General features: G+C 38.7%; 1 long non-coding RNA gene across 2 annotated transcripts in view; it reads left to right on the top strand.

Moving 5' to 3' along the window:
* Positions 1 to 17,910, top strand: part of LOC137210904 (uncharacterized) — a 68,109-nt gene that overhangs the window by 24,013 nt on the left and 26,186 nt on the right. The window contains exons 4-5 of one of the 2 annotated variants that reach the window (XR_010936785.1): positions 2,199 to 2,357; positions 12,598 to 12,711. This is a non-coding gene — a long non-coding RNA (uncharacterized lncRNA). Of the gene's footprint in view, positions 1 to 2,198; positions 2,358 to 12,597; positions 12,712 to 17,910 lie in introns of those variants that run through there. The other variant, XR_010936786.1, reaches the window with a different exon arrangement.

Here is a 17,910-nt window from a genome sequence, read left to right as displayed (position 1 = left end):
CTTCTGTGATCTCTTTATAATTCCCTTTAGGATGCATAATTGTGCTCGATCCATTTGTTAGAGGCTTTTGAAGTGTTAAAAAAACTACATTAAAATTATTTTTTTTCAGGTTTTATGTTAATGAACATAGGTGCTATTCAGAGCAAAGTCAGGGTGTCAAGGAAACTTTAGTTAAAGTTATTCATACATAAACTAAAAAAGGAAACATCTTTAGTGGAGGAAAAATACATTTAATGAGTAAGTACGGCACACAATTCCTCCTTTCAAAACTGTCAGCTCGTATTGAACCTCCATTCTAGATATCTTACAATTACTTTGTCAACAGAAGGTAGAGTAGTGATGGATGACGCACTGGTTCTTGAAACCAAACTTTCTGCGAGTTACTTAGGCTGAAACTAAGTGCTTTTACATTCCAGTCTTATTGATGATAGTGGTTTTATATTTATCACCCTGTCATTTCAGTTGACTGTATCAGGCTCTTCCCTGTAAGAATATGGACACTAATGGAGGTGTGTCCTTAGTGCTGGGAAGGGTCACAGATTCATTCTGCTAACACAGTCAGGGCACAGACTTCCCATGGAAGCTCGGAGGCAGCTTTTCCCATTTCAAAAAGAGATCAGCAAAAAGTGCCTTAAAAGGCATTTGGCAATTGTCTTCTTACTAGCTCTCTTTTGACCATGACCCATTCTTGTGGCACTGCACACAGAGACGTTTGGCTCTCACTAATGGCGCGTTATTATTTTGCAGCCTCCCCTACAATAGGAAGAATTCTACCAGGACCTTGGCAAGTCCAGGACCTGATTGCAGCACTTTATTTATAAGAAATTCTGTCAAGAATCAATAATAGTCTTGGGTCTCAAGTTCTTTCTTTAATAATACTTTGATATGATTTGTCACAAGCTAGCCCAGAGTACCCACCAGATTTTATTACTTACCTTGCAGCACAGTGTCTTATCTTTGAGTCATGAGATCAGCCATGGGGAGACCTTTAAAAGGCTGTATTCTTTACTGTTTGGTTATTACAGGAAGTCTGTATGGCTCAATAATACCTTTTATAGGGTGTGTTGTCACATCTTCTCACAGATGTTTAACCCCAATGTAGATATACTGGAGGCCCGGAGGCCATTTTAGTGATATGGACATTGTTTTTCATGATTGGATGCCTGACGTATCAATAGCAGGGAAAACAGAACTGTACAAAAAAGCACAATGAAAACAAAACCAAAAACACTAGCACCGTAACGAAAAATGTTGACTGATTTCCCCAGACTGACTTTTCTGACTAGAGCTCAAACAAACTGTCCATTTTGACAGAGATTTTGTTTAGAGTCCAGAGTGTTAGGTTTTTATTACCTGAAAGCAGCAGAAATTTAGAGGTCAACTTAGATTCCTTTCCTGTGTGTGATCAGCTCCTCGGGTTTCACTGTACATCTCAATGAATGCGATCCTCCTACAGCAGTAGCTCTCTGTACAGCAATAGCTGCAAATATATTTTGTACGGCTCAGCCACGGAATTCAAACTGTTGCAGCTAATGTCTGTTTGTAAATGCTTGTATCATGTTGTATTTACAAAACTGTATATTGTCAGCCTAGGGTTTCGTCTCTCCAATCTGTTTTTTCTTCCTTGAAGGAAAATAGCAGAAAATGTACTAATACTCACTGTAGACAAAACACACACATACACACATACTCAAACACACTCACAAGCAGACACACACACAAACCAGGATTTCAAAATGGTAATCATTTTGAATTTTGAAATTAGAGGAAATGAGGGAGAAACACTCCTTGGAAAGTTATTATTTTAAATCTTTCATCTGTCTCCAAATTGGTACTAATTTTCAATGTAGATTTAAGAAAATTGTTGGTATGTGAGCAAACATTTTATTCAAAAGTTTTCTGTTTTGTTCCCGCGGCTGCTGCAGTTGTTGCCCAAGGGGAGTATCCTTACCAGGCCAGCTGGTTTCTCTAGTAGTTCGGATCCTGGCTGACCATGTACAGGGCCTGAGCAGTGACGCTCTGCCTGGGTTCAGCCTGGAGCACACTGTCACTGCCCAGAGGACATCCTGGCTTTATTTCCTTGAATAGTCCAGATAAGAAGAGGCAGCAGACCCAGGCAGCCACCCAGCAGTGGCTCCAGCTGCTGGCTATGGCTGTGATGCGCTGCCCTGCAAACTTTGTCTCTCTCCTCTCTCTAGATCGGCATGCTTTTCAGTGCAGATTCAGGACACTTCCCGACTCCTGTTCACCTGCCTTCCTCAAACTGGGCTTATGCTGAAGCTAAGGCCAGCTGATGGGTGACACGTCTCTGCTCCCGGCACTGCCCTCCTCCTCAGCTTCCCCAATACTGAGAAGTGGTAAGAATGTGCAGTAAATTGCCTTGGACTTGACCCAAGAACCCTTGGTTACCTGTAGGACTGTGTCCAAGGGCAAGGAAAAGGAATCTATATTTGCTAAATACCTACCGTGTGCCAAAATCTGAGCTAGGCTCTCCATATACATTATAGCTCCTTTAATGCTCATATCATGCCCTCTGTGACAACAGATGAGCAGCCCTACATTCAGAGAGTAGGGAGTTTGCTGCCATGCAAATGAGAGTGTGGGAACTGGCCTACGGAGTGAAGGGTGTCAGATTCTAAAATTCATACTTTCTCTACTCAAAACCATGTCACCAAATTGCCAAACTATGCAACTAGGCTCTTCCATGTTACCATCTGTGTACCACTGTCCCTTGGGGATTCTCATAAGCCTACTTTCCAGCCCATTCCCCACATCATCCATGCCCTCTCTTCCTATCCAAATCCCAGCTCAGTCCTACGTCTCTATGAACGCTTCTTCAATGAGCTTCTTCAGGCCTTTGCTATTTTTCCACACTTTTTATTTTGCAATAATTATAGATTCACATGTGATTGTAAGACCTAATGCAGAGAGATCCTCTATACTCTTCACCCAGTTTCTGTCAGTTGTTTAACTGTAATACAGTATCACAAACGGGATACTGACGCTGTTACATTTCACCAGCCTTATTTAGATTTCACCAGTTTTACATGCACTCATTTGTGCGTGAGTGTATGTATTTAGTTCTAGGCAATTTTATCACATGGGGTAGATTCATGGGATTATCACCACAATTAAGATACAGAACAGTTCCATCACAGGATCCCTTGTGCTGCTGTCATATAATCCCAGCCACCTCCCTACCTACCCTTACCAGCTCCTGGCAATCACTAGTCTGTTCTCCACTTCTACTTTGTTGTCATTTCAAGAATGTTATGTAAATGAAATTGTACAGTATATAACCTTTTGAGAGTAAACCTATTCAGTTTTGAAATTTCTACTTTTGACTGGAGTATATTTTGTGTGGAATCATTTATTTATTCAAAAATAATTGCAGGGGGCTTCCCTGGTGGCACAGTGGTTAACAGTCCGCCTGCCGATGCAGGGGACACGGGTTCGTGCCCCAGTCCGGGAAGATCCCACGTGCCGCAGAGCGGCTGGGCCTGTGAGCCATGGCCGCTGAGCCTACGCGTCTGGAGCCTGTGCTCCACAACTGGAGAGGCCACAACAGTGAGAGGCCCACGTACCGAAAAAAAAAATAAATAAATAATTGCAGGTCCCCTACAACATGCCAGGCACTTTGCGATACTAGACATACAACAATGAACCACACCGACAAACAGCTCTGTACCATATATTTGGTTCCTTATTTGTAGTGAAGTATACTGTTCGTAAGGTATATTTCTGCTCTAAACTTTTATCTTATCAATAGATCTTATGCTCCCTGACAGCAGAGAGCTCACCACACAATTCTTCTGATTTTACATGAAAGGCCTAGAGCTGCAAACCTTTACTGAGCACGTAGAACTTAGACTTATGGTGCAGGGAGGAATCTGTGGAGATCATCTGGTCTGTTCTATGAAAAGAGCTTTAAGGGAAGTGACATTATTACTCTCTTAACACATGGGAAGGGCCTTGCACTAAACAATGACATGTAAAATAATTTAAACATATCAGTTCCTTTCACAATCCCTTCAGCCCTCAACACCTCTCACTCAGAGAGCTCACGCTGTCACACTCCCAACAGTGTAAGCTCGGCATCTTCAATTTGCTATTGGCCTGTGCAACAGATGCACACCATCTTCTGAGTAAGATCTGCACGTCACAAGAGAACAAGGCTCATCATTGTGCAAATGGCAGGCTTGTTTTACTCATGCATCATCCTTAGCTGTATCAACACCAGGCTCCCTTTGTGACCACTGTTCAGTTCTTCTCGGTGCAGAGGGTAAAAGAACAAGTTCTTCCCTTCCTCTTAACCATGGAGATTCTGTGAGGACCTTCAGCAGGTCTTGTGATGATTCCTTCAATCTGGTGGAGAGGTGAGAAAAATGAACTCAGTAAGTTTTGTAAAGGTTGATTGGCTTCCAGAATTGGTCACCAGCAAGTTCAAGTGTACAGAAAACAAATTTCTAACGTGGAATGTGACTGTTATTATAGTTCTGTAGATTCCTGTTGAGCAATAAACCAAGAAGAGTGAGTTCTATTGTGAGCTGTTGTGTCAAAAATTTTGTGATTACAGAATTGAATTTCCCAGAAGTACATAATTGTTTAAATTGAGTTATTTTCCTCCTCCCCAATTACAAGTCTACTGTTTCTTTATTATATAACAATTGTTGACAAAGAATGTAAAGTTAAAAACCTCTTTGAAGGATGTTGTATTCAGTTTTCTGTGTAAGAGAACTTCTGAAACCCCCAGGATACATAGTAAATTGATTCCAAAATATGACCTTTGTCCTGATAGGATGCTCAGGAGGAGAATGCAGTTTTTATCTCAGCATCTTCAGAACACTGACTTGGCACAATAATCCATTTGCTGACCCTAAAATGATAGAATGAATCCTTATAGCAAATGATACATTGGAAAGATGAGAACTGAAGTACTCCGTGAATTTGAAAAATGCCTTTATTCAATATGTCATCTGTTCAGAGGATTGAGTTGTTGGCACCAGATGAAGCAGATAAGCTTGCTGGCAACGTGAAACATGTGGACTTTTTTATCTGGCTCTTGATGAATTAGCTGACCTTGCTGGTGCTGCCCAATGTGCATCTTTCTTAGGTTTTGTGTTTTAGGAATCACAATTTCATTGGAGGTGAAGTGATCTAGATTTGGCAATAAAACATTTTCATGACCACTAGTGCAAAGAGGAAATTTTAGTACAACAAAATGGACTTATCCCATGATTCATTTGGGCATAGTTTCAGAAGACAACCAATCCTGAACTAGCCATCATCTTCCACACCTAACACTTTCACCAACTGTCCATCATTTGGGGAATCGAGTACAGAACCTATCAGAAAGTAGACTGCTCTATGGTGAAAGTCTACTTAGACTCCACAAGTTGCTTCAATCTGTTGTCTTTGGTTGTGATTGGGAAGGAATAAGCCACCTCTGTCATGACTGTGGGGGGATATTCCATTTTGTTAATTGACACAATTCATGAGTCAGATGAAAATATATTACTTTTTTTGCAATTTACATGAAGTACAATGAAGAAATGGTGCTCATTAATGAATTATTTAGCTCCCATAGGTTCTGGAAAGATTTGGGGAAGTAAGAATTTCCAGAACAATAAGCAAAACTAAAAAAGTAGTCTGAGATATTTTTTAACAAATTCTTTCAGTTGCTATTTAGAAGACAATAATTATAGCATTCCAGATAATTATCAGAGAAGATTTAATGGGAAAGGTAAAACATTTTTATTCATTAAGTTATCGTAATTTTGTCTTAGAAGGAATTTTAATATTTCTGCCAGGCCCTAGAAGGAAGATACTGAAAGAACAATAAAATGCTTACAAAAGTTATATCTGGAATTTACTGGGTTATTACTAATTCAAAAAGAAACTAAATGTCTTTTAAGAATGAGGCAGAAGCCATGTTAACTGACGTTAATGTAGATATGATGAATGAAATTGTCTGAACAGATGACCTTGTATGGAGTTTGTGGAGTGATGATGATGATGCCATCTCTATGCAGTTGATAGATTGAGAACATGTGACATGATGTGCCATGAGGGGGGAAATAAGCCTAGCAGAGTGGTGTTGAATGCCCTGAAATGGAATAGCAGGGGATTTGCTACTAGAAGTACAGTTTGGATTGCCAAGTTGCTTATTTTCACTCTAAACAATTGTAGGTGAGTCAGAATTTACCATCAGACTTCTGGTGGGTGCACTCTTCATGCCTTGTGATAAACATCCTATATTTCCAGATTGCTTATCAAGTAATTGGTTATGACTAACCTGAATGAATTTTTCTATCTTTTTTTTTAACTGTACTTTTTGGTATATAAATACTGTGCTAAATACTTCCTATATATTTCTTCCTTCTAGGATCCAAATGATGGCAATATTATTATCACCCTCATTTTTTAAGTGTTGGAACAGAAAGCTAGAAAGAGCTTAAATTCCTGTCATAAATAGGACTGGCCACCTACATCTCCTGTAAAACACAGTTGTGTTAGATTTTTCTTCATATATAGCTAAACTTAATCCTAACTGATATACTGATCCATTAAAATTCCATGGAAAAGGGGAATTGGGGCAATTTTATGTGCTAAGCAATTTATATGTAATAACTCATGTAATTCTGACACCTAAGAAAGGTATTATATTCCCATGTCACAGTTGACAAAGAGTCTCAAAGAAGTTATCTTACTTTAATGATGAGAACTTTGGAATCTGGAAAGGTTGTCTAACTTCACACAGGTAGTAAATATAGGTAAACCACAGGTCTTTCTGGTTCCAAATTCCATGCTTTTAATTGTACTATATTGCCTTAGAATATAAAAACCAAATTTAAAAGTTCCCTATCTTTACTATCACATGACTACTCCTGGTTGAGAAAGGAAGAGAGAGTAAACAGATAAACCTGTAGCTGCCCATGGAAAGAGAGCTGGCACTATTTGTTAAGTGAAGAATGAATAAATGATAACCTTCTTTTCACTAGTTCTGCTGCAAGCACCTATACCTGACCTAAAACAACTACAACAATAACAGAACGTTTTAAAATACTCAAAACCAAAAATACCCATTGAGAAGATTCAGGATCCCAGGCATAGAAGTAAACTGATGTGATGGGAACTGCAAATTTGGGGATGAAGTGAAAATCTCATACTGAATAGTGAGACCACTCCAATATCAGCTCTACTACTATGCCCAAGTCCAGAATGCTAGCAGCAAGAGGGGGAATTGGATGGTGCTTCTCTAGTGAAATTAAACTATTACAGACCTACAAATGACAATAGTTGGTTGGCCCAGTGAAAAAGCCAGCTGGTCACTCGTGCTACAGAGACACTCATTAGTTCACAGCTGCACTAATGTATGGTTTCCCGTCAACTCTTTAATGCCTAACTATGAACAGAGAACTAAGAATGATCAGATACTTTAATAAAGAGAAACAAATAAACAAAAGAACAGAATTGATAAGAAATCTGGACAGTGGAAAGAATGAATATCTTTCACTAATGAATCAACAACTGAATGCTATGAAAAATGGAACAATCTGAGAAAAATAAAGTGTTTTTAAAATTAATGTATGAGAGCCAAATTTTAATAAAAGTGTTAGAAGATGCAGTCAAAAATTATCCTAGAAAGAACAAAAATAGAAAGAGATGAACAGATGAAATGTTTTGGAACATCTTATGAACCAAAAGTGAGGTCTAACATATACTTAATAGGCATTCTAGAAAGAGAGAACAGAGAAAATAATGGCAAGGAAGTTATTTTTAAAAGAAGACAGGAAATTAAAAAAAAAAAAAAAAACAGACTAAAAATATAAAGTGAAAAGTCCATCTGTGCTCCCAGAAGAATGATCGAACAAAAGACCACACAAAAGTGAACAGTAATGAAATTTTGGAGTACTACCAATAAAGAGATGGCATTAAACTTCTAGACTACAGTATTGAAAGAGAGAAGAACAGAAGAATAGCTTTAAGGTTTGGAGGGAAGAAAGATTTCTAAATTCACCTTTTCTCTGGAAGCTACTAGAGGATGGTGCTCCAACAAAACATGGTCATAAAAACCATATCCAACATTGCAGAAAGGATAAGGTATTTCTTAGGATGACTCAAAAGTAAATACAGGAGACAATTACTATGTAGCAGGACCAGAAATTGCCAGTCCATATTGAAACCAGAAAAATAGAACTCCAGAGAGCTAGATGAGAAAACATAATTAGATCTTGTTAGATCTGACTGGTGGGATATTGTATGAAGAGGCACACTTTGGGGTGTGAGTCAGTAATTCAATAGAGAAGAAAAAAACCAAGCAAAAGAAGAAATTATGCAATTATTACTTTTAAAAAATGAGAAGTTATACAATAAATATATGTAAGCAGAGTCAACTACTTGGCTCACCAAGGAAATATATGTGCATAGTAACAGCAATAAAGACTGTGGATATGAGTTTAACTCCAAGTTGACAAAACTCGATGGCAAGGATCAGGGAAAGAGAGAAAGAAGTTATGTCTCTGTGTGTATGTGTGTGTGTGTGTTTAAAAGAGCTAAAATCTTCATTTACCATTATAATAGATCAATGGATAATGTTTAAAATTGATAAATTAAAATATAGCTGTGTAGATGTAGACATAATTAGAAACATTGAAAAAGTTGTTGCCCTTGATGGTATGTGAACTGGGTAGCAAGCAGAGGGAATAATCTTAAATATATATATATATATATATATATATATATATATATATATATATATATAGTGCTTTTAGTAATGGTTAAATTCTTCAACTGTATACTCATATTGCTTCAATTTTTTAAAAGTTTGTAAAAATTTCCCATCATTTTTACTTGACCACCCCTGAATCTATCAGTTCCTCTAAAATCGGTATTATGCACACTCAGAGTTCTTAGAAAGGTAAGAATTTATTCCCCCTGTGGTGTTTCCTTTTCAGTTCTGAGCACAGCAAAGACGTTACATAACTCCAAATTTCAACAAACACCTGGAAACCAGGCTGTTTGTATTGCTCAGATGAGACCAGACATGAAGAGATTGGTAGTGACAAGTGTTGTCACTTCTCTCTCTGACAGCAGGCAAGTGGCACACTGTATATACAAGGTCTGATACCATGCTCTCGAGATGAAAAAAAAAGAAAGGCAAGTGAAAAATAACATTTCAGAAAGAGCTAGCTGGGAAAATAATGACAAATTACACAGGATTTTGCTTTGCTCTTAGTATTTTTTTGGCGGTATGCGGGCCTCTCACTGTTGTGGCCTCTCCCGTTGCGAAGCACAGGTTCCGGACGCGCAGACTCAGCAGTCATGGCTCCCCCGGGCCCAGCTGCTCCGTGGCATGTGGGATCTTCCCGGACTGGGGCACGAACCCGCATGCATTGCATCGGCAAGCGGACCCGCAACCCCTGCGCCACCAGGGAAGTCCCCTGCTTGGAGCTTTTATAAAGACTCAAGAACTACGAAAGGAGTGTTTAAGCCCTAATTAAGTCTCCTCTTGATCATCTGCGCTGCACACCCAATTCTCAGGCTACATTTTAAAAAGGCATCATATCGTCTTCTAATTCATCTGCTCTTTTTACTGCCTTGCATTTTGTTTAATTTCCCCTTTGTTTTCCTTGAGTAAAAGGCAGTTAAAGTGAGTCATTAAGAATTAAAAAAATAATTACAAAATGAAAAAATAGCTCAGATGAATTTTAATTAGAGTCTAATTTAATGGGATTTGAACCCAGCACACTGGAAATCTATGGCAGTAACTTTAGCCATTAAATTACATGGCCTTTGCTTAAACTCAGTGGGAATTTAGAGAGATTATTTTGCCTGCTTGAAGACACCATGTTTTTTCCATTAATGCCAGGGAAATATATTGAGTGACTGAAATATTACTAATAAGAATAAATGTGAAAGTTGTAAATTTCAAACAATGTAAGACCCATAGTTCATACCTGAATTTCCCAATGTGTATGTGACATGTCATTAAGCTTAAAGCTGAAGACACACTGTATTATGTTTGACCTCTTTAAAAAAGGAACCTAAATATTTCCACAATTTGTCATCCTTTGGAATCTAACAATAATAAGGCAGAGAATGTGACAGGATCTGTTCTAAGTTGAGAGAAAGCCCTCATGGAACTGCTGTGGTCCTGAGCTCAGATGTGAGGCATCGCCATGCCCTCCTAGAATTCCCAGTCCTTTCCACTGTCTTCCAATGGGTTGTTTTTCATCCATAAAATGGGAACGGTGAAATATACAAATTTGGATGGGAGATTATAAGGTAGATTAATTAAAATCAACACCTCAAACCCTTCCAGGGAGAGTAACGCATGTTAAGTGTGAGGCAGAATTCCCAAAGGGATTTGAGCTTATCTCAGAAGTAAGTGATTCCACACTGAACCACTAGGCTGTACAGCCTTGAGAAATACCCCTGTGGTTTCATTAGAGCTAAGTCAGCCACTGGAGGGACCCAATATGACTCTCACAGTGTAGTTGAATATGCTGAACTGGTAGGGAAAGAAATTTTAAAATGGCATGTAAGGATGACAGAATTTGAACAAAATCCCTTTTATTTATTTATGCCAAAATCTGTGTGAATGTAAAATGCCATCTCAATCATGCTTTATTTATGGTGTGGCTTTTTCTTTGGGGGGAAAAAAAAAGAAAAGAAGGAGCATGTTGGCTTGACGTTCTCCTCTGATTGAATCTCCTTCCCACTGGCAAGTGAGTGATGTGGAGAGCTCAGACAACGGAGCAAGCCTCAGCACACGCCGAACCGGGTGTGGGTGTGGGCACGCTCCCTGACTCTGCTTGCCTGCTCTGATCTGGGCAGGTTTGAAAAGGCATTGCTTGTCATTTCATGCAGCTAGAAATCATTCCTGTGCCTCTCCTTGAATAGAGGGATGTGCAATATGTAAAATTCCTAAAGACAATTTTATTTATAGCTGTTGCAAACAATGTTTATACAAAGTTTATTAAATATGTCACCCACATTGATTTATCCCAACCAATCTCTTCAATCACTAATATTTATGTGATAGGTTCAGTTGCAACAATTATTTTATATGCTGTAGAGTATGTTATAACTAGGGATTCACCCTGGCAATTATATGAAAGATAAAATGCTTCCTGAAGACCTCAGGGCAGACCAGGAAGTATATTATTGGACACAAGGTGGTTTTAGCTGAATGCCACAGCACTAAATTTAGAGCAAGAAATGTAGAGCATCTTATGCTTAAAAATGAAAGCTAGTTTTATGTCCTTTCTGAATTTTTCTTATTACTGGGATGGTAGTAAGATCCTCTGTACATTTCCTTTCCCACATCCAAAACCTTGGGCCTGGAACCACTTTCCTTGTCATCTCTTTGAATTTCTGTCATCTCTTGCTCCTCGGCAGCATTTATCCAGTGCCCAAAGTGGGCAGGAGAGTCTACTTGGCATTTACAAATACGTTTGAAAGAAACTAGACACACGTTAGTTGCCTGAAAGGAATTGGCATCTGATGTGAGGGGCTGAAGCACAGCTAACAAAGAAACCAGAATTTTCTAAAGAGCCCAAGGTAACTATTGAAACTATGAGATGATAAACTCAACAAAACAATACAAAAAAAAGTTATTTAAAACCACAATTGAATGCAACTTCTTCTGTTTCCTAAGAAAGACTAAAAAGTCCTTTGTTTGGCAAAATTGTCTTGACAGACCCACTTTGGTTTGGAGAGTAGGGCCTTGGGGCATAGTATGAAAGTAGACAGTAAAACAAAGAGGTAGCTCAACTGTTCTGCAAAGGAACTTAGCAGGCTTTGGGGGCTGAAGTTCACTGTAGAAAGGAGAGGGAAGAAGTTTGGGATCTAGGAGGGTGAACAACAGGAAAACAACAATCACTGAGAAATTCTGTGTTCTCCTGAGGCTGGGAAATGACCTCTGAGTGCAGATGTGTCATGTTCAGGTTGGAAAATTTTGCTCTGTTGTAGTGTATGCCTGTGCCTGTTCCCAAGTCAATGTTTTGGGAAGTGGGGAGTCCAAACTGAAGTAAATTGTTTCATAAGAGCACATCATGATAATCGATAGACTGAAATAATTTGGTCTTTGGTTGAGGCAGAAATGCAAAACCAGGGGTAACTAGTTTCATCAAGATTCACCCTAACTTCCAGAATCTCTAGGGAGACTGGGAGGAATCCTCACCGAGAGGTGAAAGCTCCTTTTAAAATAATTTAATCTCAGGTGACAGAGTGAACCCTGACCTAAGGATCATGCAACATTTCCCCAGGCAATGAATGGGTTCTTCCAGTTCTGCAGTGGCAGTCTGCTTCTACTCATTTTTACCCCCACTATTATTAAAAAACAAAACAAAAACCAAAAAAAAACATTAATTTCTCTGCCAAGAGAGATTTTTTTCCACTAACCAAATCTTCCTCTTCAGTTGCTATTGAATTTGATTTTCAGGCTGCTTCATTTCATAGCCTTTTCTAAAGATTAGCAGTATAGGCAATAGAGATCTTTGGGACCATGGGTTGGAAATAATTGTGTAAAACCTATCACTCTCAAGTGGAACCTATTGAACTTACAGAAACTTTGTGGTCACCTCTTTTTAGGAAAGCAATTATCCATGAGCTACATGAATGAATCTATTGATTAACCATTCATTGAGTGATCCTGGAACCAGGCTACAAGCTAGACAAAAGACTTGAGAAAGACCTCCATCTACAGTGAGTTTGCATCTTCATGAGGAGGGAAATGAATTCCTCTAAGGAGAACTGTCAAAACAGTATGGACTGATTCTCATCTTTTTTTGGTCTAATTTATCATTTAATGAAAAGAGGAAAGGTTTGACTTCATCTTGATAGTAGGAATTTGGGCTTTGTCTCATATGTCCATAAAACAGGATTATCTGTTAGGAAAAGTTCACAGAACCTAAGAAATTAGACTCTCACTGCGGTTGCTAAAGGATAGGTTGTAATCAGTATTAAGTTGGTATCCAGAAAAAAATATATAGCCAACTTAAGGGCTTCATAGTTTTACATGGTATGATGTTATACTATTCTTTTATACTCTTCCTATGGGAATCTTGGTTTACAACTCTTGACAAAGAAAGCTCATTCACTAGAGTTCCACAAAAATATAGGATAATGTTGCTGACAGTAAGATTCCCCAAATTTTTGTGTCCTATGAGACCATGACGCAGAGTGTCTGGGGCCTGCTTTATATATTCCCTCCAAATCCCAAGTTCCATTGAATTGCCAACCGCATTGCTATCTGATTGCCACGATTCCTTGATATATGAAATCATGGTGGAATTTCCTTGGAATGATATATCTTAAGCAGGGATATAGCATTCAATGATTTCCAGATGCCTTAACAATGATGGTCCACTGCGTAAGGAGTTACCACAGATTATCTCCCCTTTGATTTGTCACAGTTCTGTATGGAGTTTATTACTAAGAGAAATATTAATCTAGCCTTCTACAGCAGCTTATTTCTGAAATCTTTAGACAATATTACAAAAAAAGAAGGCTGTTATTCCTTTTACTGACATGGGAATGGTCAGTGACTTTTGCCAAGCTCCCAGGAAAAATCAAGTAAAAAACCACAGGCCTTCTGAAGTGCCTTGTGTCCTAAGCATGGAACAACTATCCAGTGTTCTAGAGACTACTCCTCCTTCCCGTGAACACAGTGGGCAGGTACTGTCAACAGTACACTGGGCAGGGCAGAGCAGAGCTCCTTCTGTCTGCCATCTACCTTGGCCTTCACGCTGCTGCCACACTTGCGATCTTGGATTCTGCACAGACCTATACACAGACCTATACAAAACTAATTGTTCATGTGATTTTCTTTCTGAGCCACTGCAGATGTCCCTTTCTGTAACAATTTAATTAACACTTTAAAATAATGATGCATTAATTAATGCCAAATTACAATGAAAATCCTAGAGAATTACACTTTATATCAACATTAATGCAAAATGAGTTCCTCCTGGATAATTTTTCTTACAATGAATACAAAAAGAGATAATACTAATTAGGCCATCAATTTAAATTTACCATAATTTCAATCCACGTCATTTATCTGTTTCCCAGCACAAAACAATTCCGGTCTACCACACGTTTGTACTGCGATAGGGATGTCTGTGTAGCAACCAGACCAGGGTCAACTTTAGGGTATTGTGAGATACCTGAATGTTGTACCTCAGTTATTGAAAACAGGGTATGTGTGTGTGTGTGTGTGTGTGTGTGAGAGAGAGAGAGAGAGGGAGACAGAGACAGAGACAGAGACAGAGACAGAGAGAAAGAGAGAAATCCAACTCTTTAGTAATATAAAATGCCCTGACTTGAATAAAGTTACATGCTCAATCTTATCATATGCATGGCATAAGTCATCAGACTGTCTATGGAGCTGCATATAATTCAGTCTATGTTTCACTTTCAGGGTCATGACCCAGAAGTTAGAAGAACTGTACTATAGCAGGGCCATTTGTTCCTGAGCAGACCTAAATCATCTCTTCCCATGTACAAAAGTGATACCATCAACACCTGTTACATTTTGTTTTCTTTGCTTCTAATAATCAGAGGCTCCTTTCAGCATGAGGAAGAGAGCAGACTCCAAAGGTTAACTTTACAACAATCACTAAAGGAAAACATGGCAGTGGCTCCTCCGTTTCATCTCTTTTCTTTCTTCAGTGACCCTTCACACTTGCCTTTCATGATGAGACTCACTTCCTATCTAGAATTTGAGGATCTGTAGACCACTGTGCTTCTAAGTCAAAACACCCCAACTAAATATTTTCATAAAAATCTTAAATATTTTATTCTTATGGAAGTCTTTCAACAGTAAGAGGGCTCATTGGGGCACATTCCTTCAGGGCTTAATCTTAAATTATACTCTCTTTTTGACAAGGAACCTCTAAGATGATAGAATTCCCACCTCTCATATTTGGGAATTCTAGCATATACTTTGCTAAAGTGCAGTGAAAACATATTTAATAAAATGGCCAATTATAATGTAGAAGTAGGTATGGAAATTTGCCAACAAAACCAATAATCTTCCAATAATAAGAATCTCTACCTTCAGAAGGGATAACTTCTGAATGCGGTTGCAGTCGTTGTACCTTTGGGGCACTTTCCTGGATGTGTACTTACTCCTTTTAGCAATTTGAGTTATCACCATGCCCCCGTTGAAGATCACTTTTCCCTTTTATTAAATGACAAAAAAATTTGGCTCTTTATAGTTTGGTTTTCCCATGTTCTAAATCAGCAATGGAAATTTCTGCTTGCCCAGGTGTTCTCAAAGAAAGTAGGCAATGGGCCTAAATGAAGTCTGGCAGAAAGAAATTAATTTTAAAAAATCAATAAGCTCTGCCTTTGTTTTTATTCAGCTTTAGGGGAATACATATCAGTAACATTTACCTTGGACTACGTCTCCATGGCTGAAATAACAAGAGCATGTCAGAGCAGATCGGGGGCATGGGTGATCCATTCCACCTCCTCCGCCTGGTTGACGGCCAGGCGGTAGAAGATGAAGACAGTTGAAAACTCGACCTTGTAGGACTACTTGGTATCATACAGTCCTCTTTCAACCATATGTATCTACCGGAGGCATCAAAATGATGTAATTCAACATGTGTTCCTTGTCTGCATCTATAGAGTTTTTCATGAAGATGGTAAAATCCACTGAGCTAGTTCATCATATATGTCATTAATTATACGTTTGAAATTTCTTAAGGTAATTCCAGAAATTAAATAGCACATTTTCATAGCTTAGCTCAGTATCTCAATGTTTGTTTGTTTGTTTGCCTCTTACGTGACTTATATCCTCTCCTTACTCCATTCCCCTATCAGGAAATACTAGTAAAATCTATGGAAATTTAGGAGCATTCTGAAATGGAACTGTTTTACAAAGATTGTGTCACGTTGCTGGCAGAAGAATGTTTTCAAGTCTGTTCTTTTAACAGTCTCTTAGCAAGGTTATTATACAAGGAAATTATTTAGGCTATTTCTCAGTTGACATAATTTAATCTTCATTTTAGGTTTATTTTGAAATAACTGAATAGTGAAGGTGACACCTCTCAAATGCTAGATTACATTAGGTTAGAAATAGTGACTTGACAAAGAAAAAAATGAGCCTCCTTATTAAATAATCTTCCTGATTTTCTTCACCCACATTTATCAAAACAGAATGAGCAGGAACCATAAGATCCTAGTGGTTAACCCTCAAGTTAACCTCATGGGTAGGAACCTGTTTGCCCCAAGTCTTTTTTCCCTCTGGGATTTTTGCTTTGATTCTTAACTCTGGAATTAGATAGGATTTCAAATCCCAGCCCTTCCCTCTGCAAGCTACCTACCCTCTCTAAGCTTCAGCTTTCTCATCTACAAGGTGGAGATGATAATACGAGTGGTTTTGAAGACTGAACGAAAGTGCCTAAACAGTGTTTTGCACCTTTAGTTCAGGTTCTGTTGGTTGAAAATTCATTCATTGGTTCTGCAAACATTGATCACCTTTTGTTGCCAGTCATAAGCCTCTGGCACTAATAAGATAATTAAGATAAATTCTCTATCCAAAAGAACTTCACAGTCTAGGTGCCCATCCAGGTACAAAAGTAAATAATTAAAATATACTGTGTTATAATGGAGGTATGAACAAAATACTCTACAGTAACATAGAAAAGGAGAGATTAACTTTTGGGAATTTGGGGAGGGATCCACATAATAGGTAATATTTGAGTTAGAGCCCAACAAAGAATAAAGGCAACACCGTTCTAGAAACAAAGACAGATGTAGGAAAGAAGTGGGTTCATCATGTGACAAGCTATCTCCTGTGATTAGATATGGATATGGACATACATGGGTTCATAACAGCCTGTTTGTGAGGACAGAAAGTTGTTTAAGCAAGTTTGGATGTAAATTATCAAAAATATGTATTTTCCTACTTATAACTCTGGACAGTTTGGTAAACATAACCAAAGTCTTAAATTTTTAGGTACACTATGCCACAGCATTCCTATTTCTAAGAATTTATTCTAAGGGAATTGGCATGAAATAAGAATAAAATGTTGACATGAGCTTCTGGTTCTCACCAAGAAGGCAAACTAGAAGGGCTGTTGGACCCACCTGCCTCAAATCAATCCTAGAGACATTAAGAAAAAATGAGAAACAGACTCTAGGACAAACAGTACCACAAAACTGAGAAAACAATGGGACCACAAAGGATGGTTGACTTTTGAATGTGTGGTAGTGGCTGGACGCATGAAGGGATGACAACTGGAGACACAGGGTGTAACTGGATATGGCAATGAACACATGAATTGGACAAGAAAGGTTTAATTTTTGTTATCTTTCCCCCCATTGTCTTAGGACCACTAATTCCTGCTATTTTGCTAGTGACCCACACTCTGGGTGTTTGGGTCTGTGGGATAGGATCAAAGTAGCATAGCAAAAATCCCTGAAGGCATGAATAATTGGGGTGAATAATTGGGGTTCCTACCCATCAGCTGTCTTCTGGTACCCACTGGTTCACCCCTCCCCTCTGAACTCCACAGCTGGTGGGCTACCATGCAGGGAGTCTGCCTCCTGACACTGTTGCTTGGCAGCAAGACTTTCCCAGAGGAGTTGTCTAGTGGAATTGCAGAAATAGGGTGTGGTCAAGAATTATTACATGTTGGCTTAGGTCTCTGCTCTGGCTCATACTTCCTTCTCCTTATACTTGCTGGTCTGACCAAACTAGGACTTTGGTCCTTGGGCTTTTCCACTGCACAGTCTACCAGACAGAGAGCAGCTGGCACTCATAAGAAAATATGGACTCATGGACTGAGATAGTGAGCCTACTATGGCATTTAACTTCCTAACAGAACACACACCAAACTGGGCAACGTACATCTTCTGAGCGTAAACTTTTAGAATAGATGGATGAATAAT

Source organism: Pseudorca crassidens, chromosome 2, assembly GCF_039906515.1.
Source record: "Pseudorca crassidens isolate mPseCra1 chromosome 2, mPseCra1.hap1, whole genome shotgun sequence".
Classification (NCBI taxonomy): Eukaryota; Metazoa; Chordata; class Mammalia; order Artiodactyla; family Delphinidae; genus Pseudorca; species Pseudorca crassidens.
This window is presented reverse-complemented; position numbering and strand designations above follow the sequence as displayed.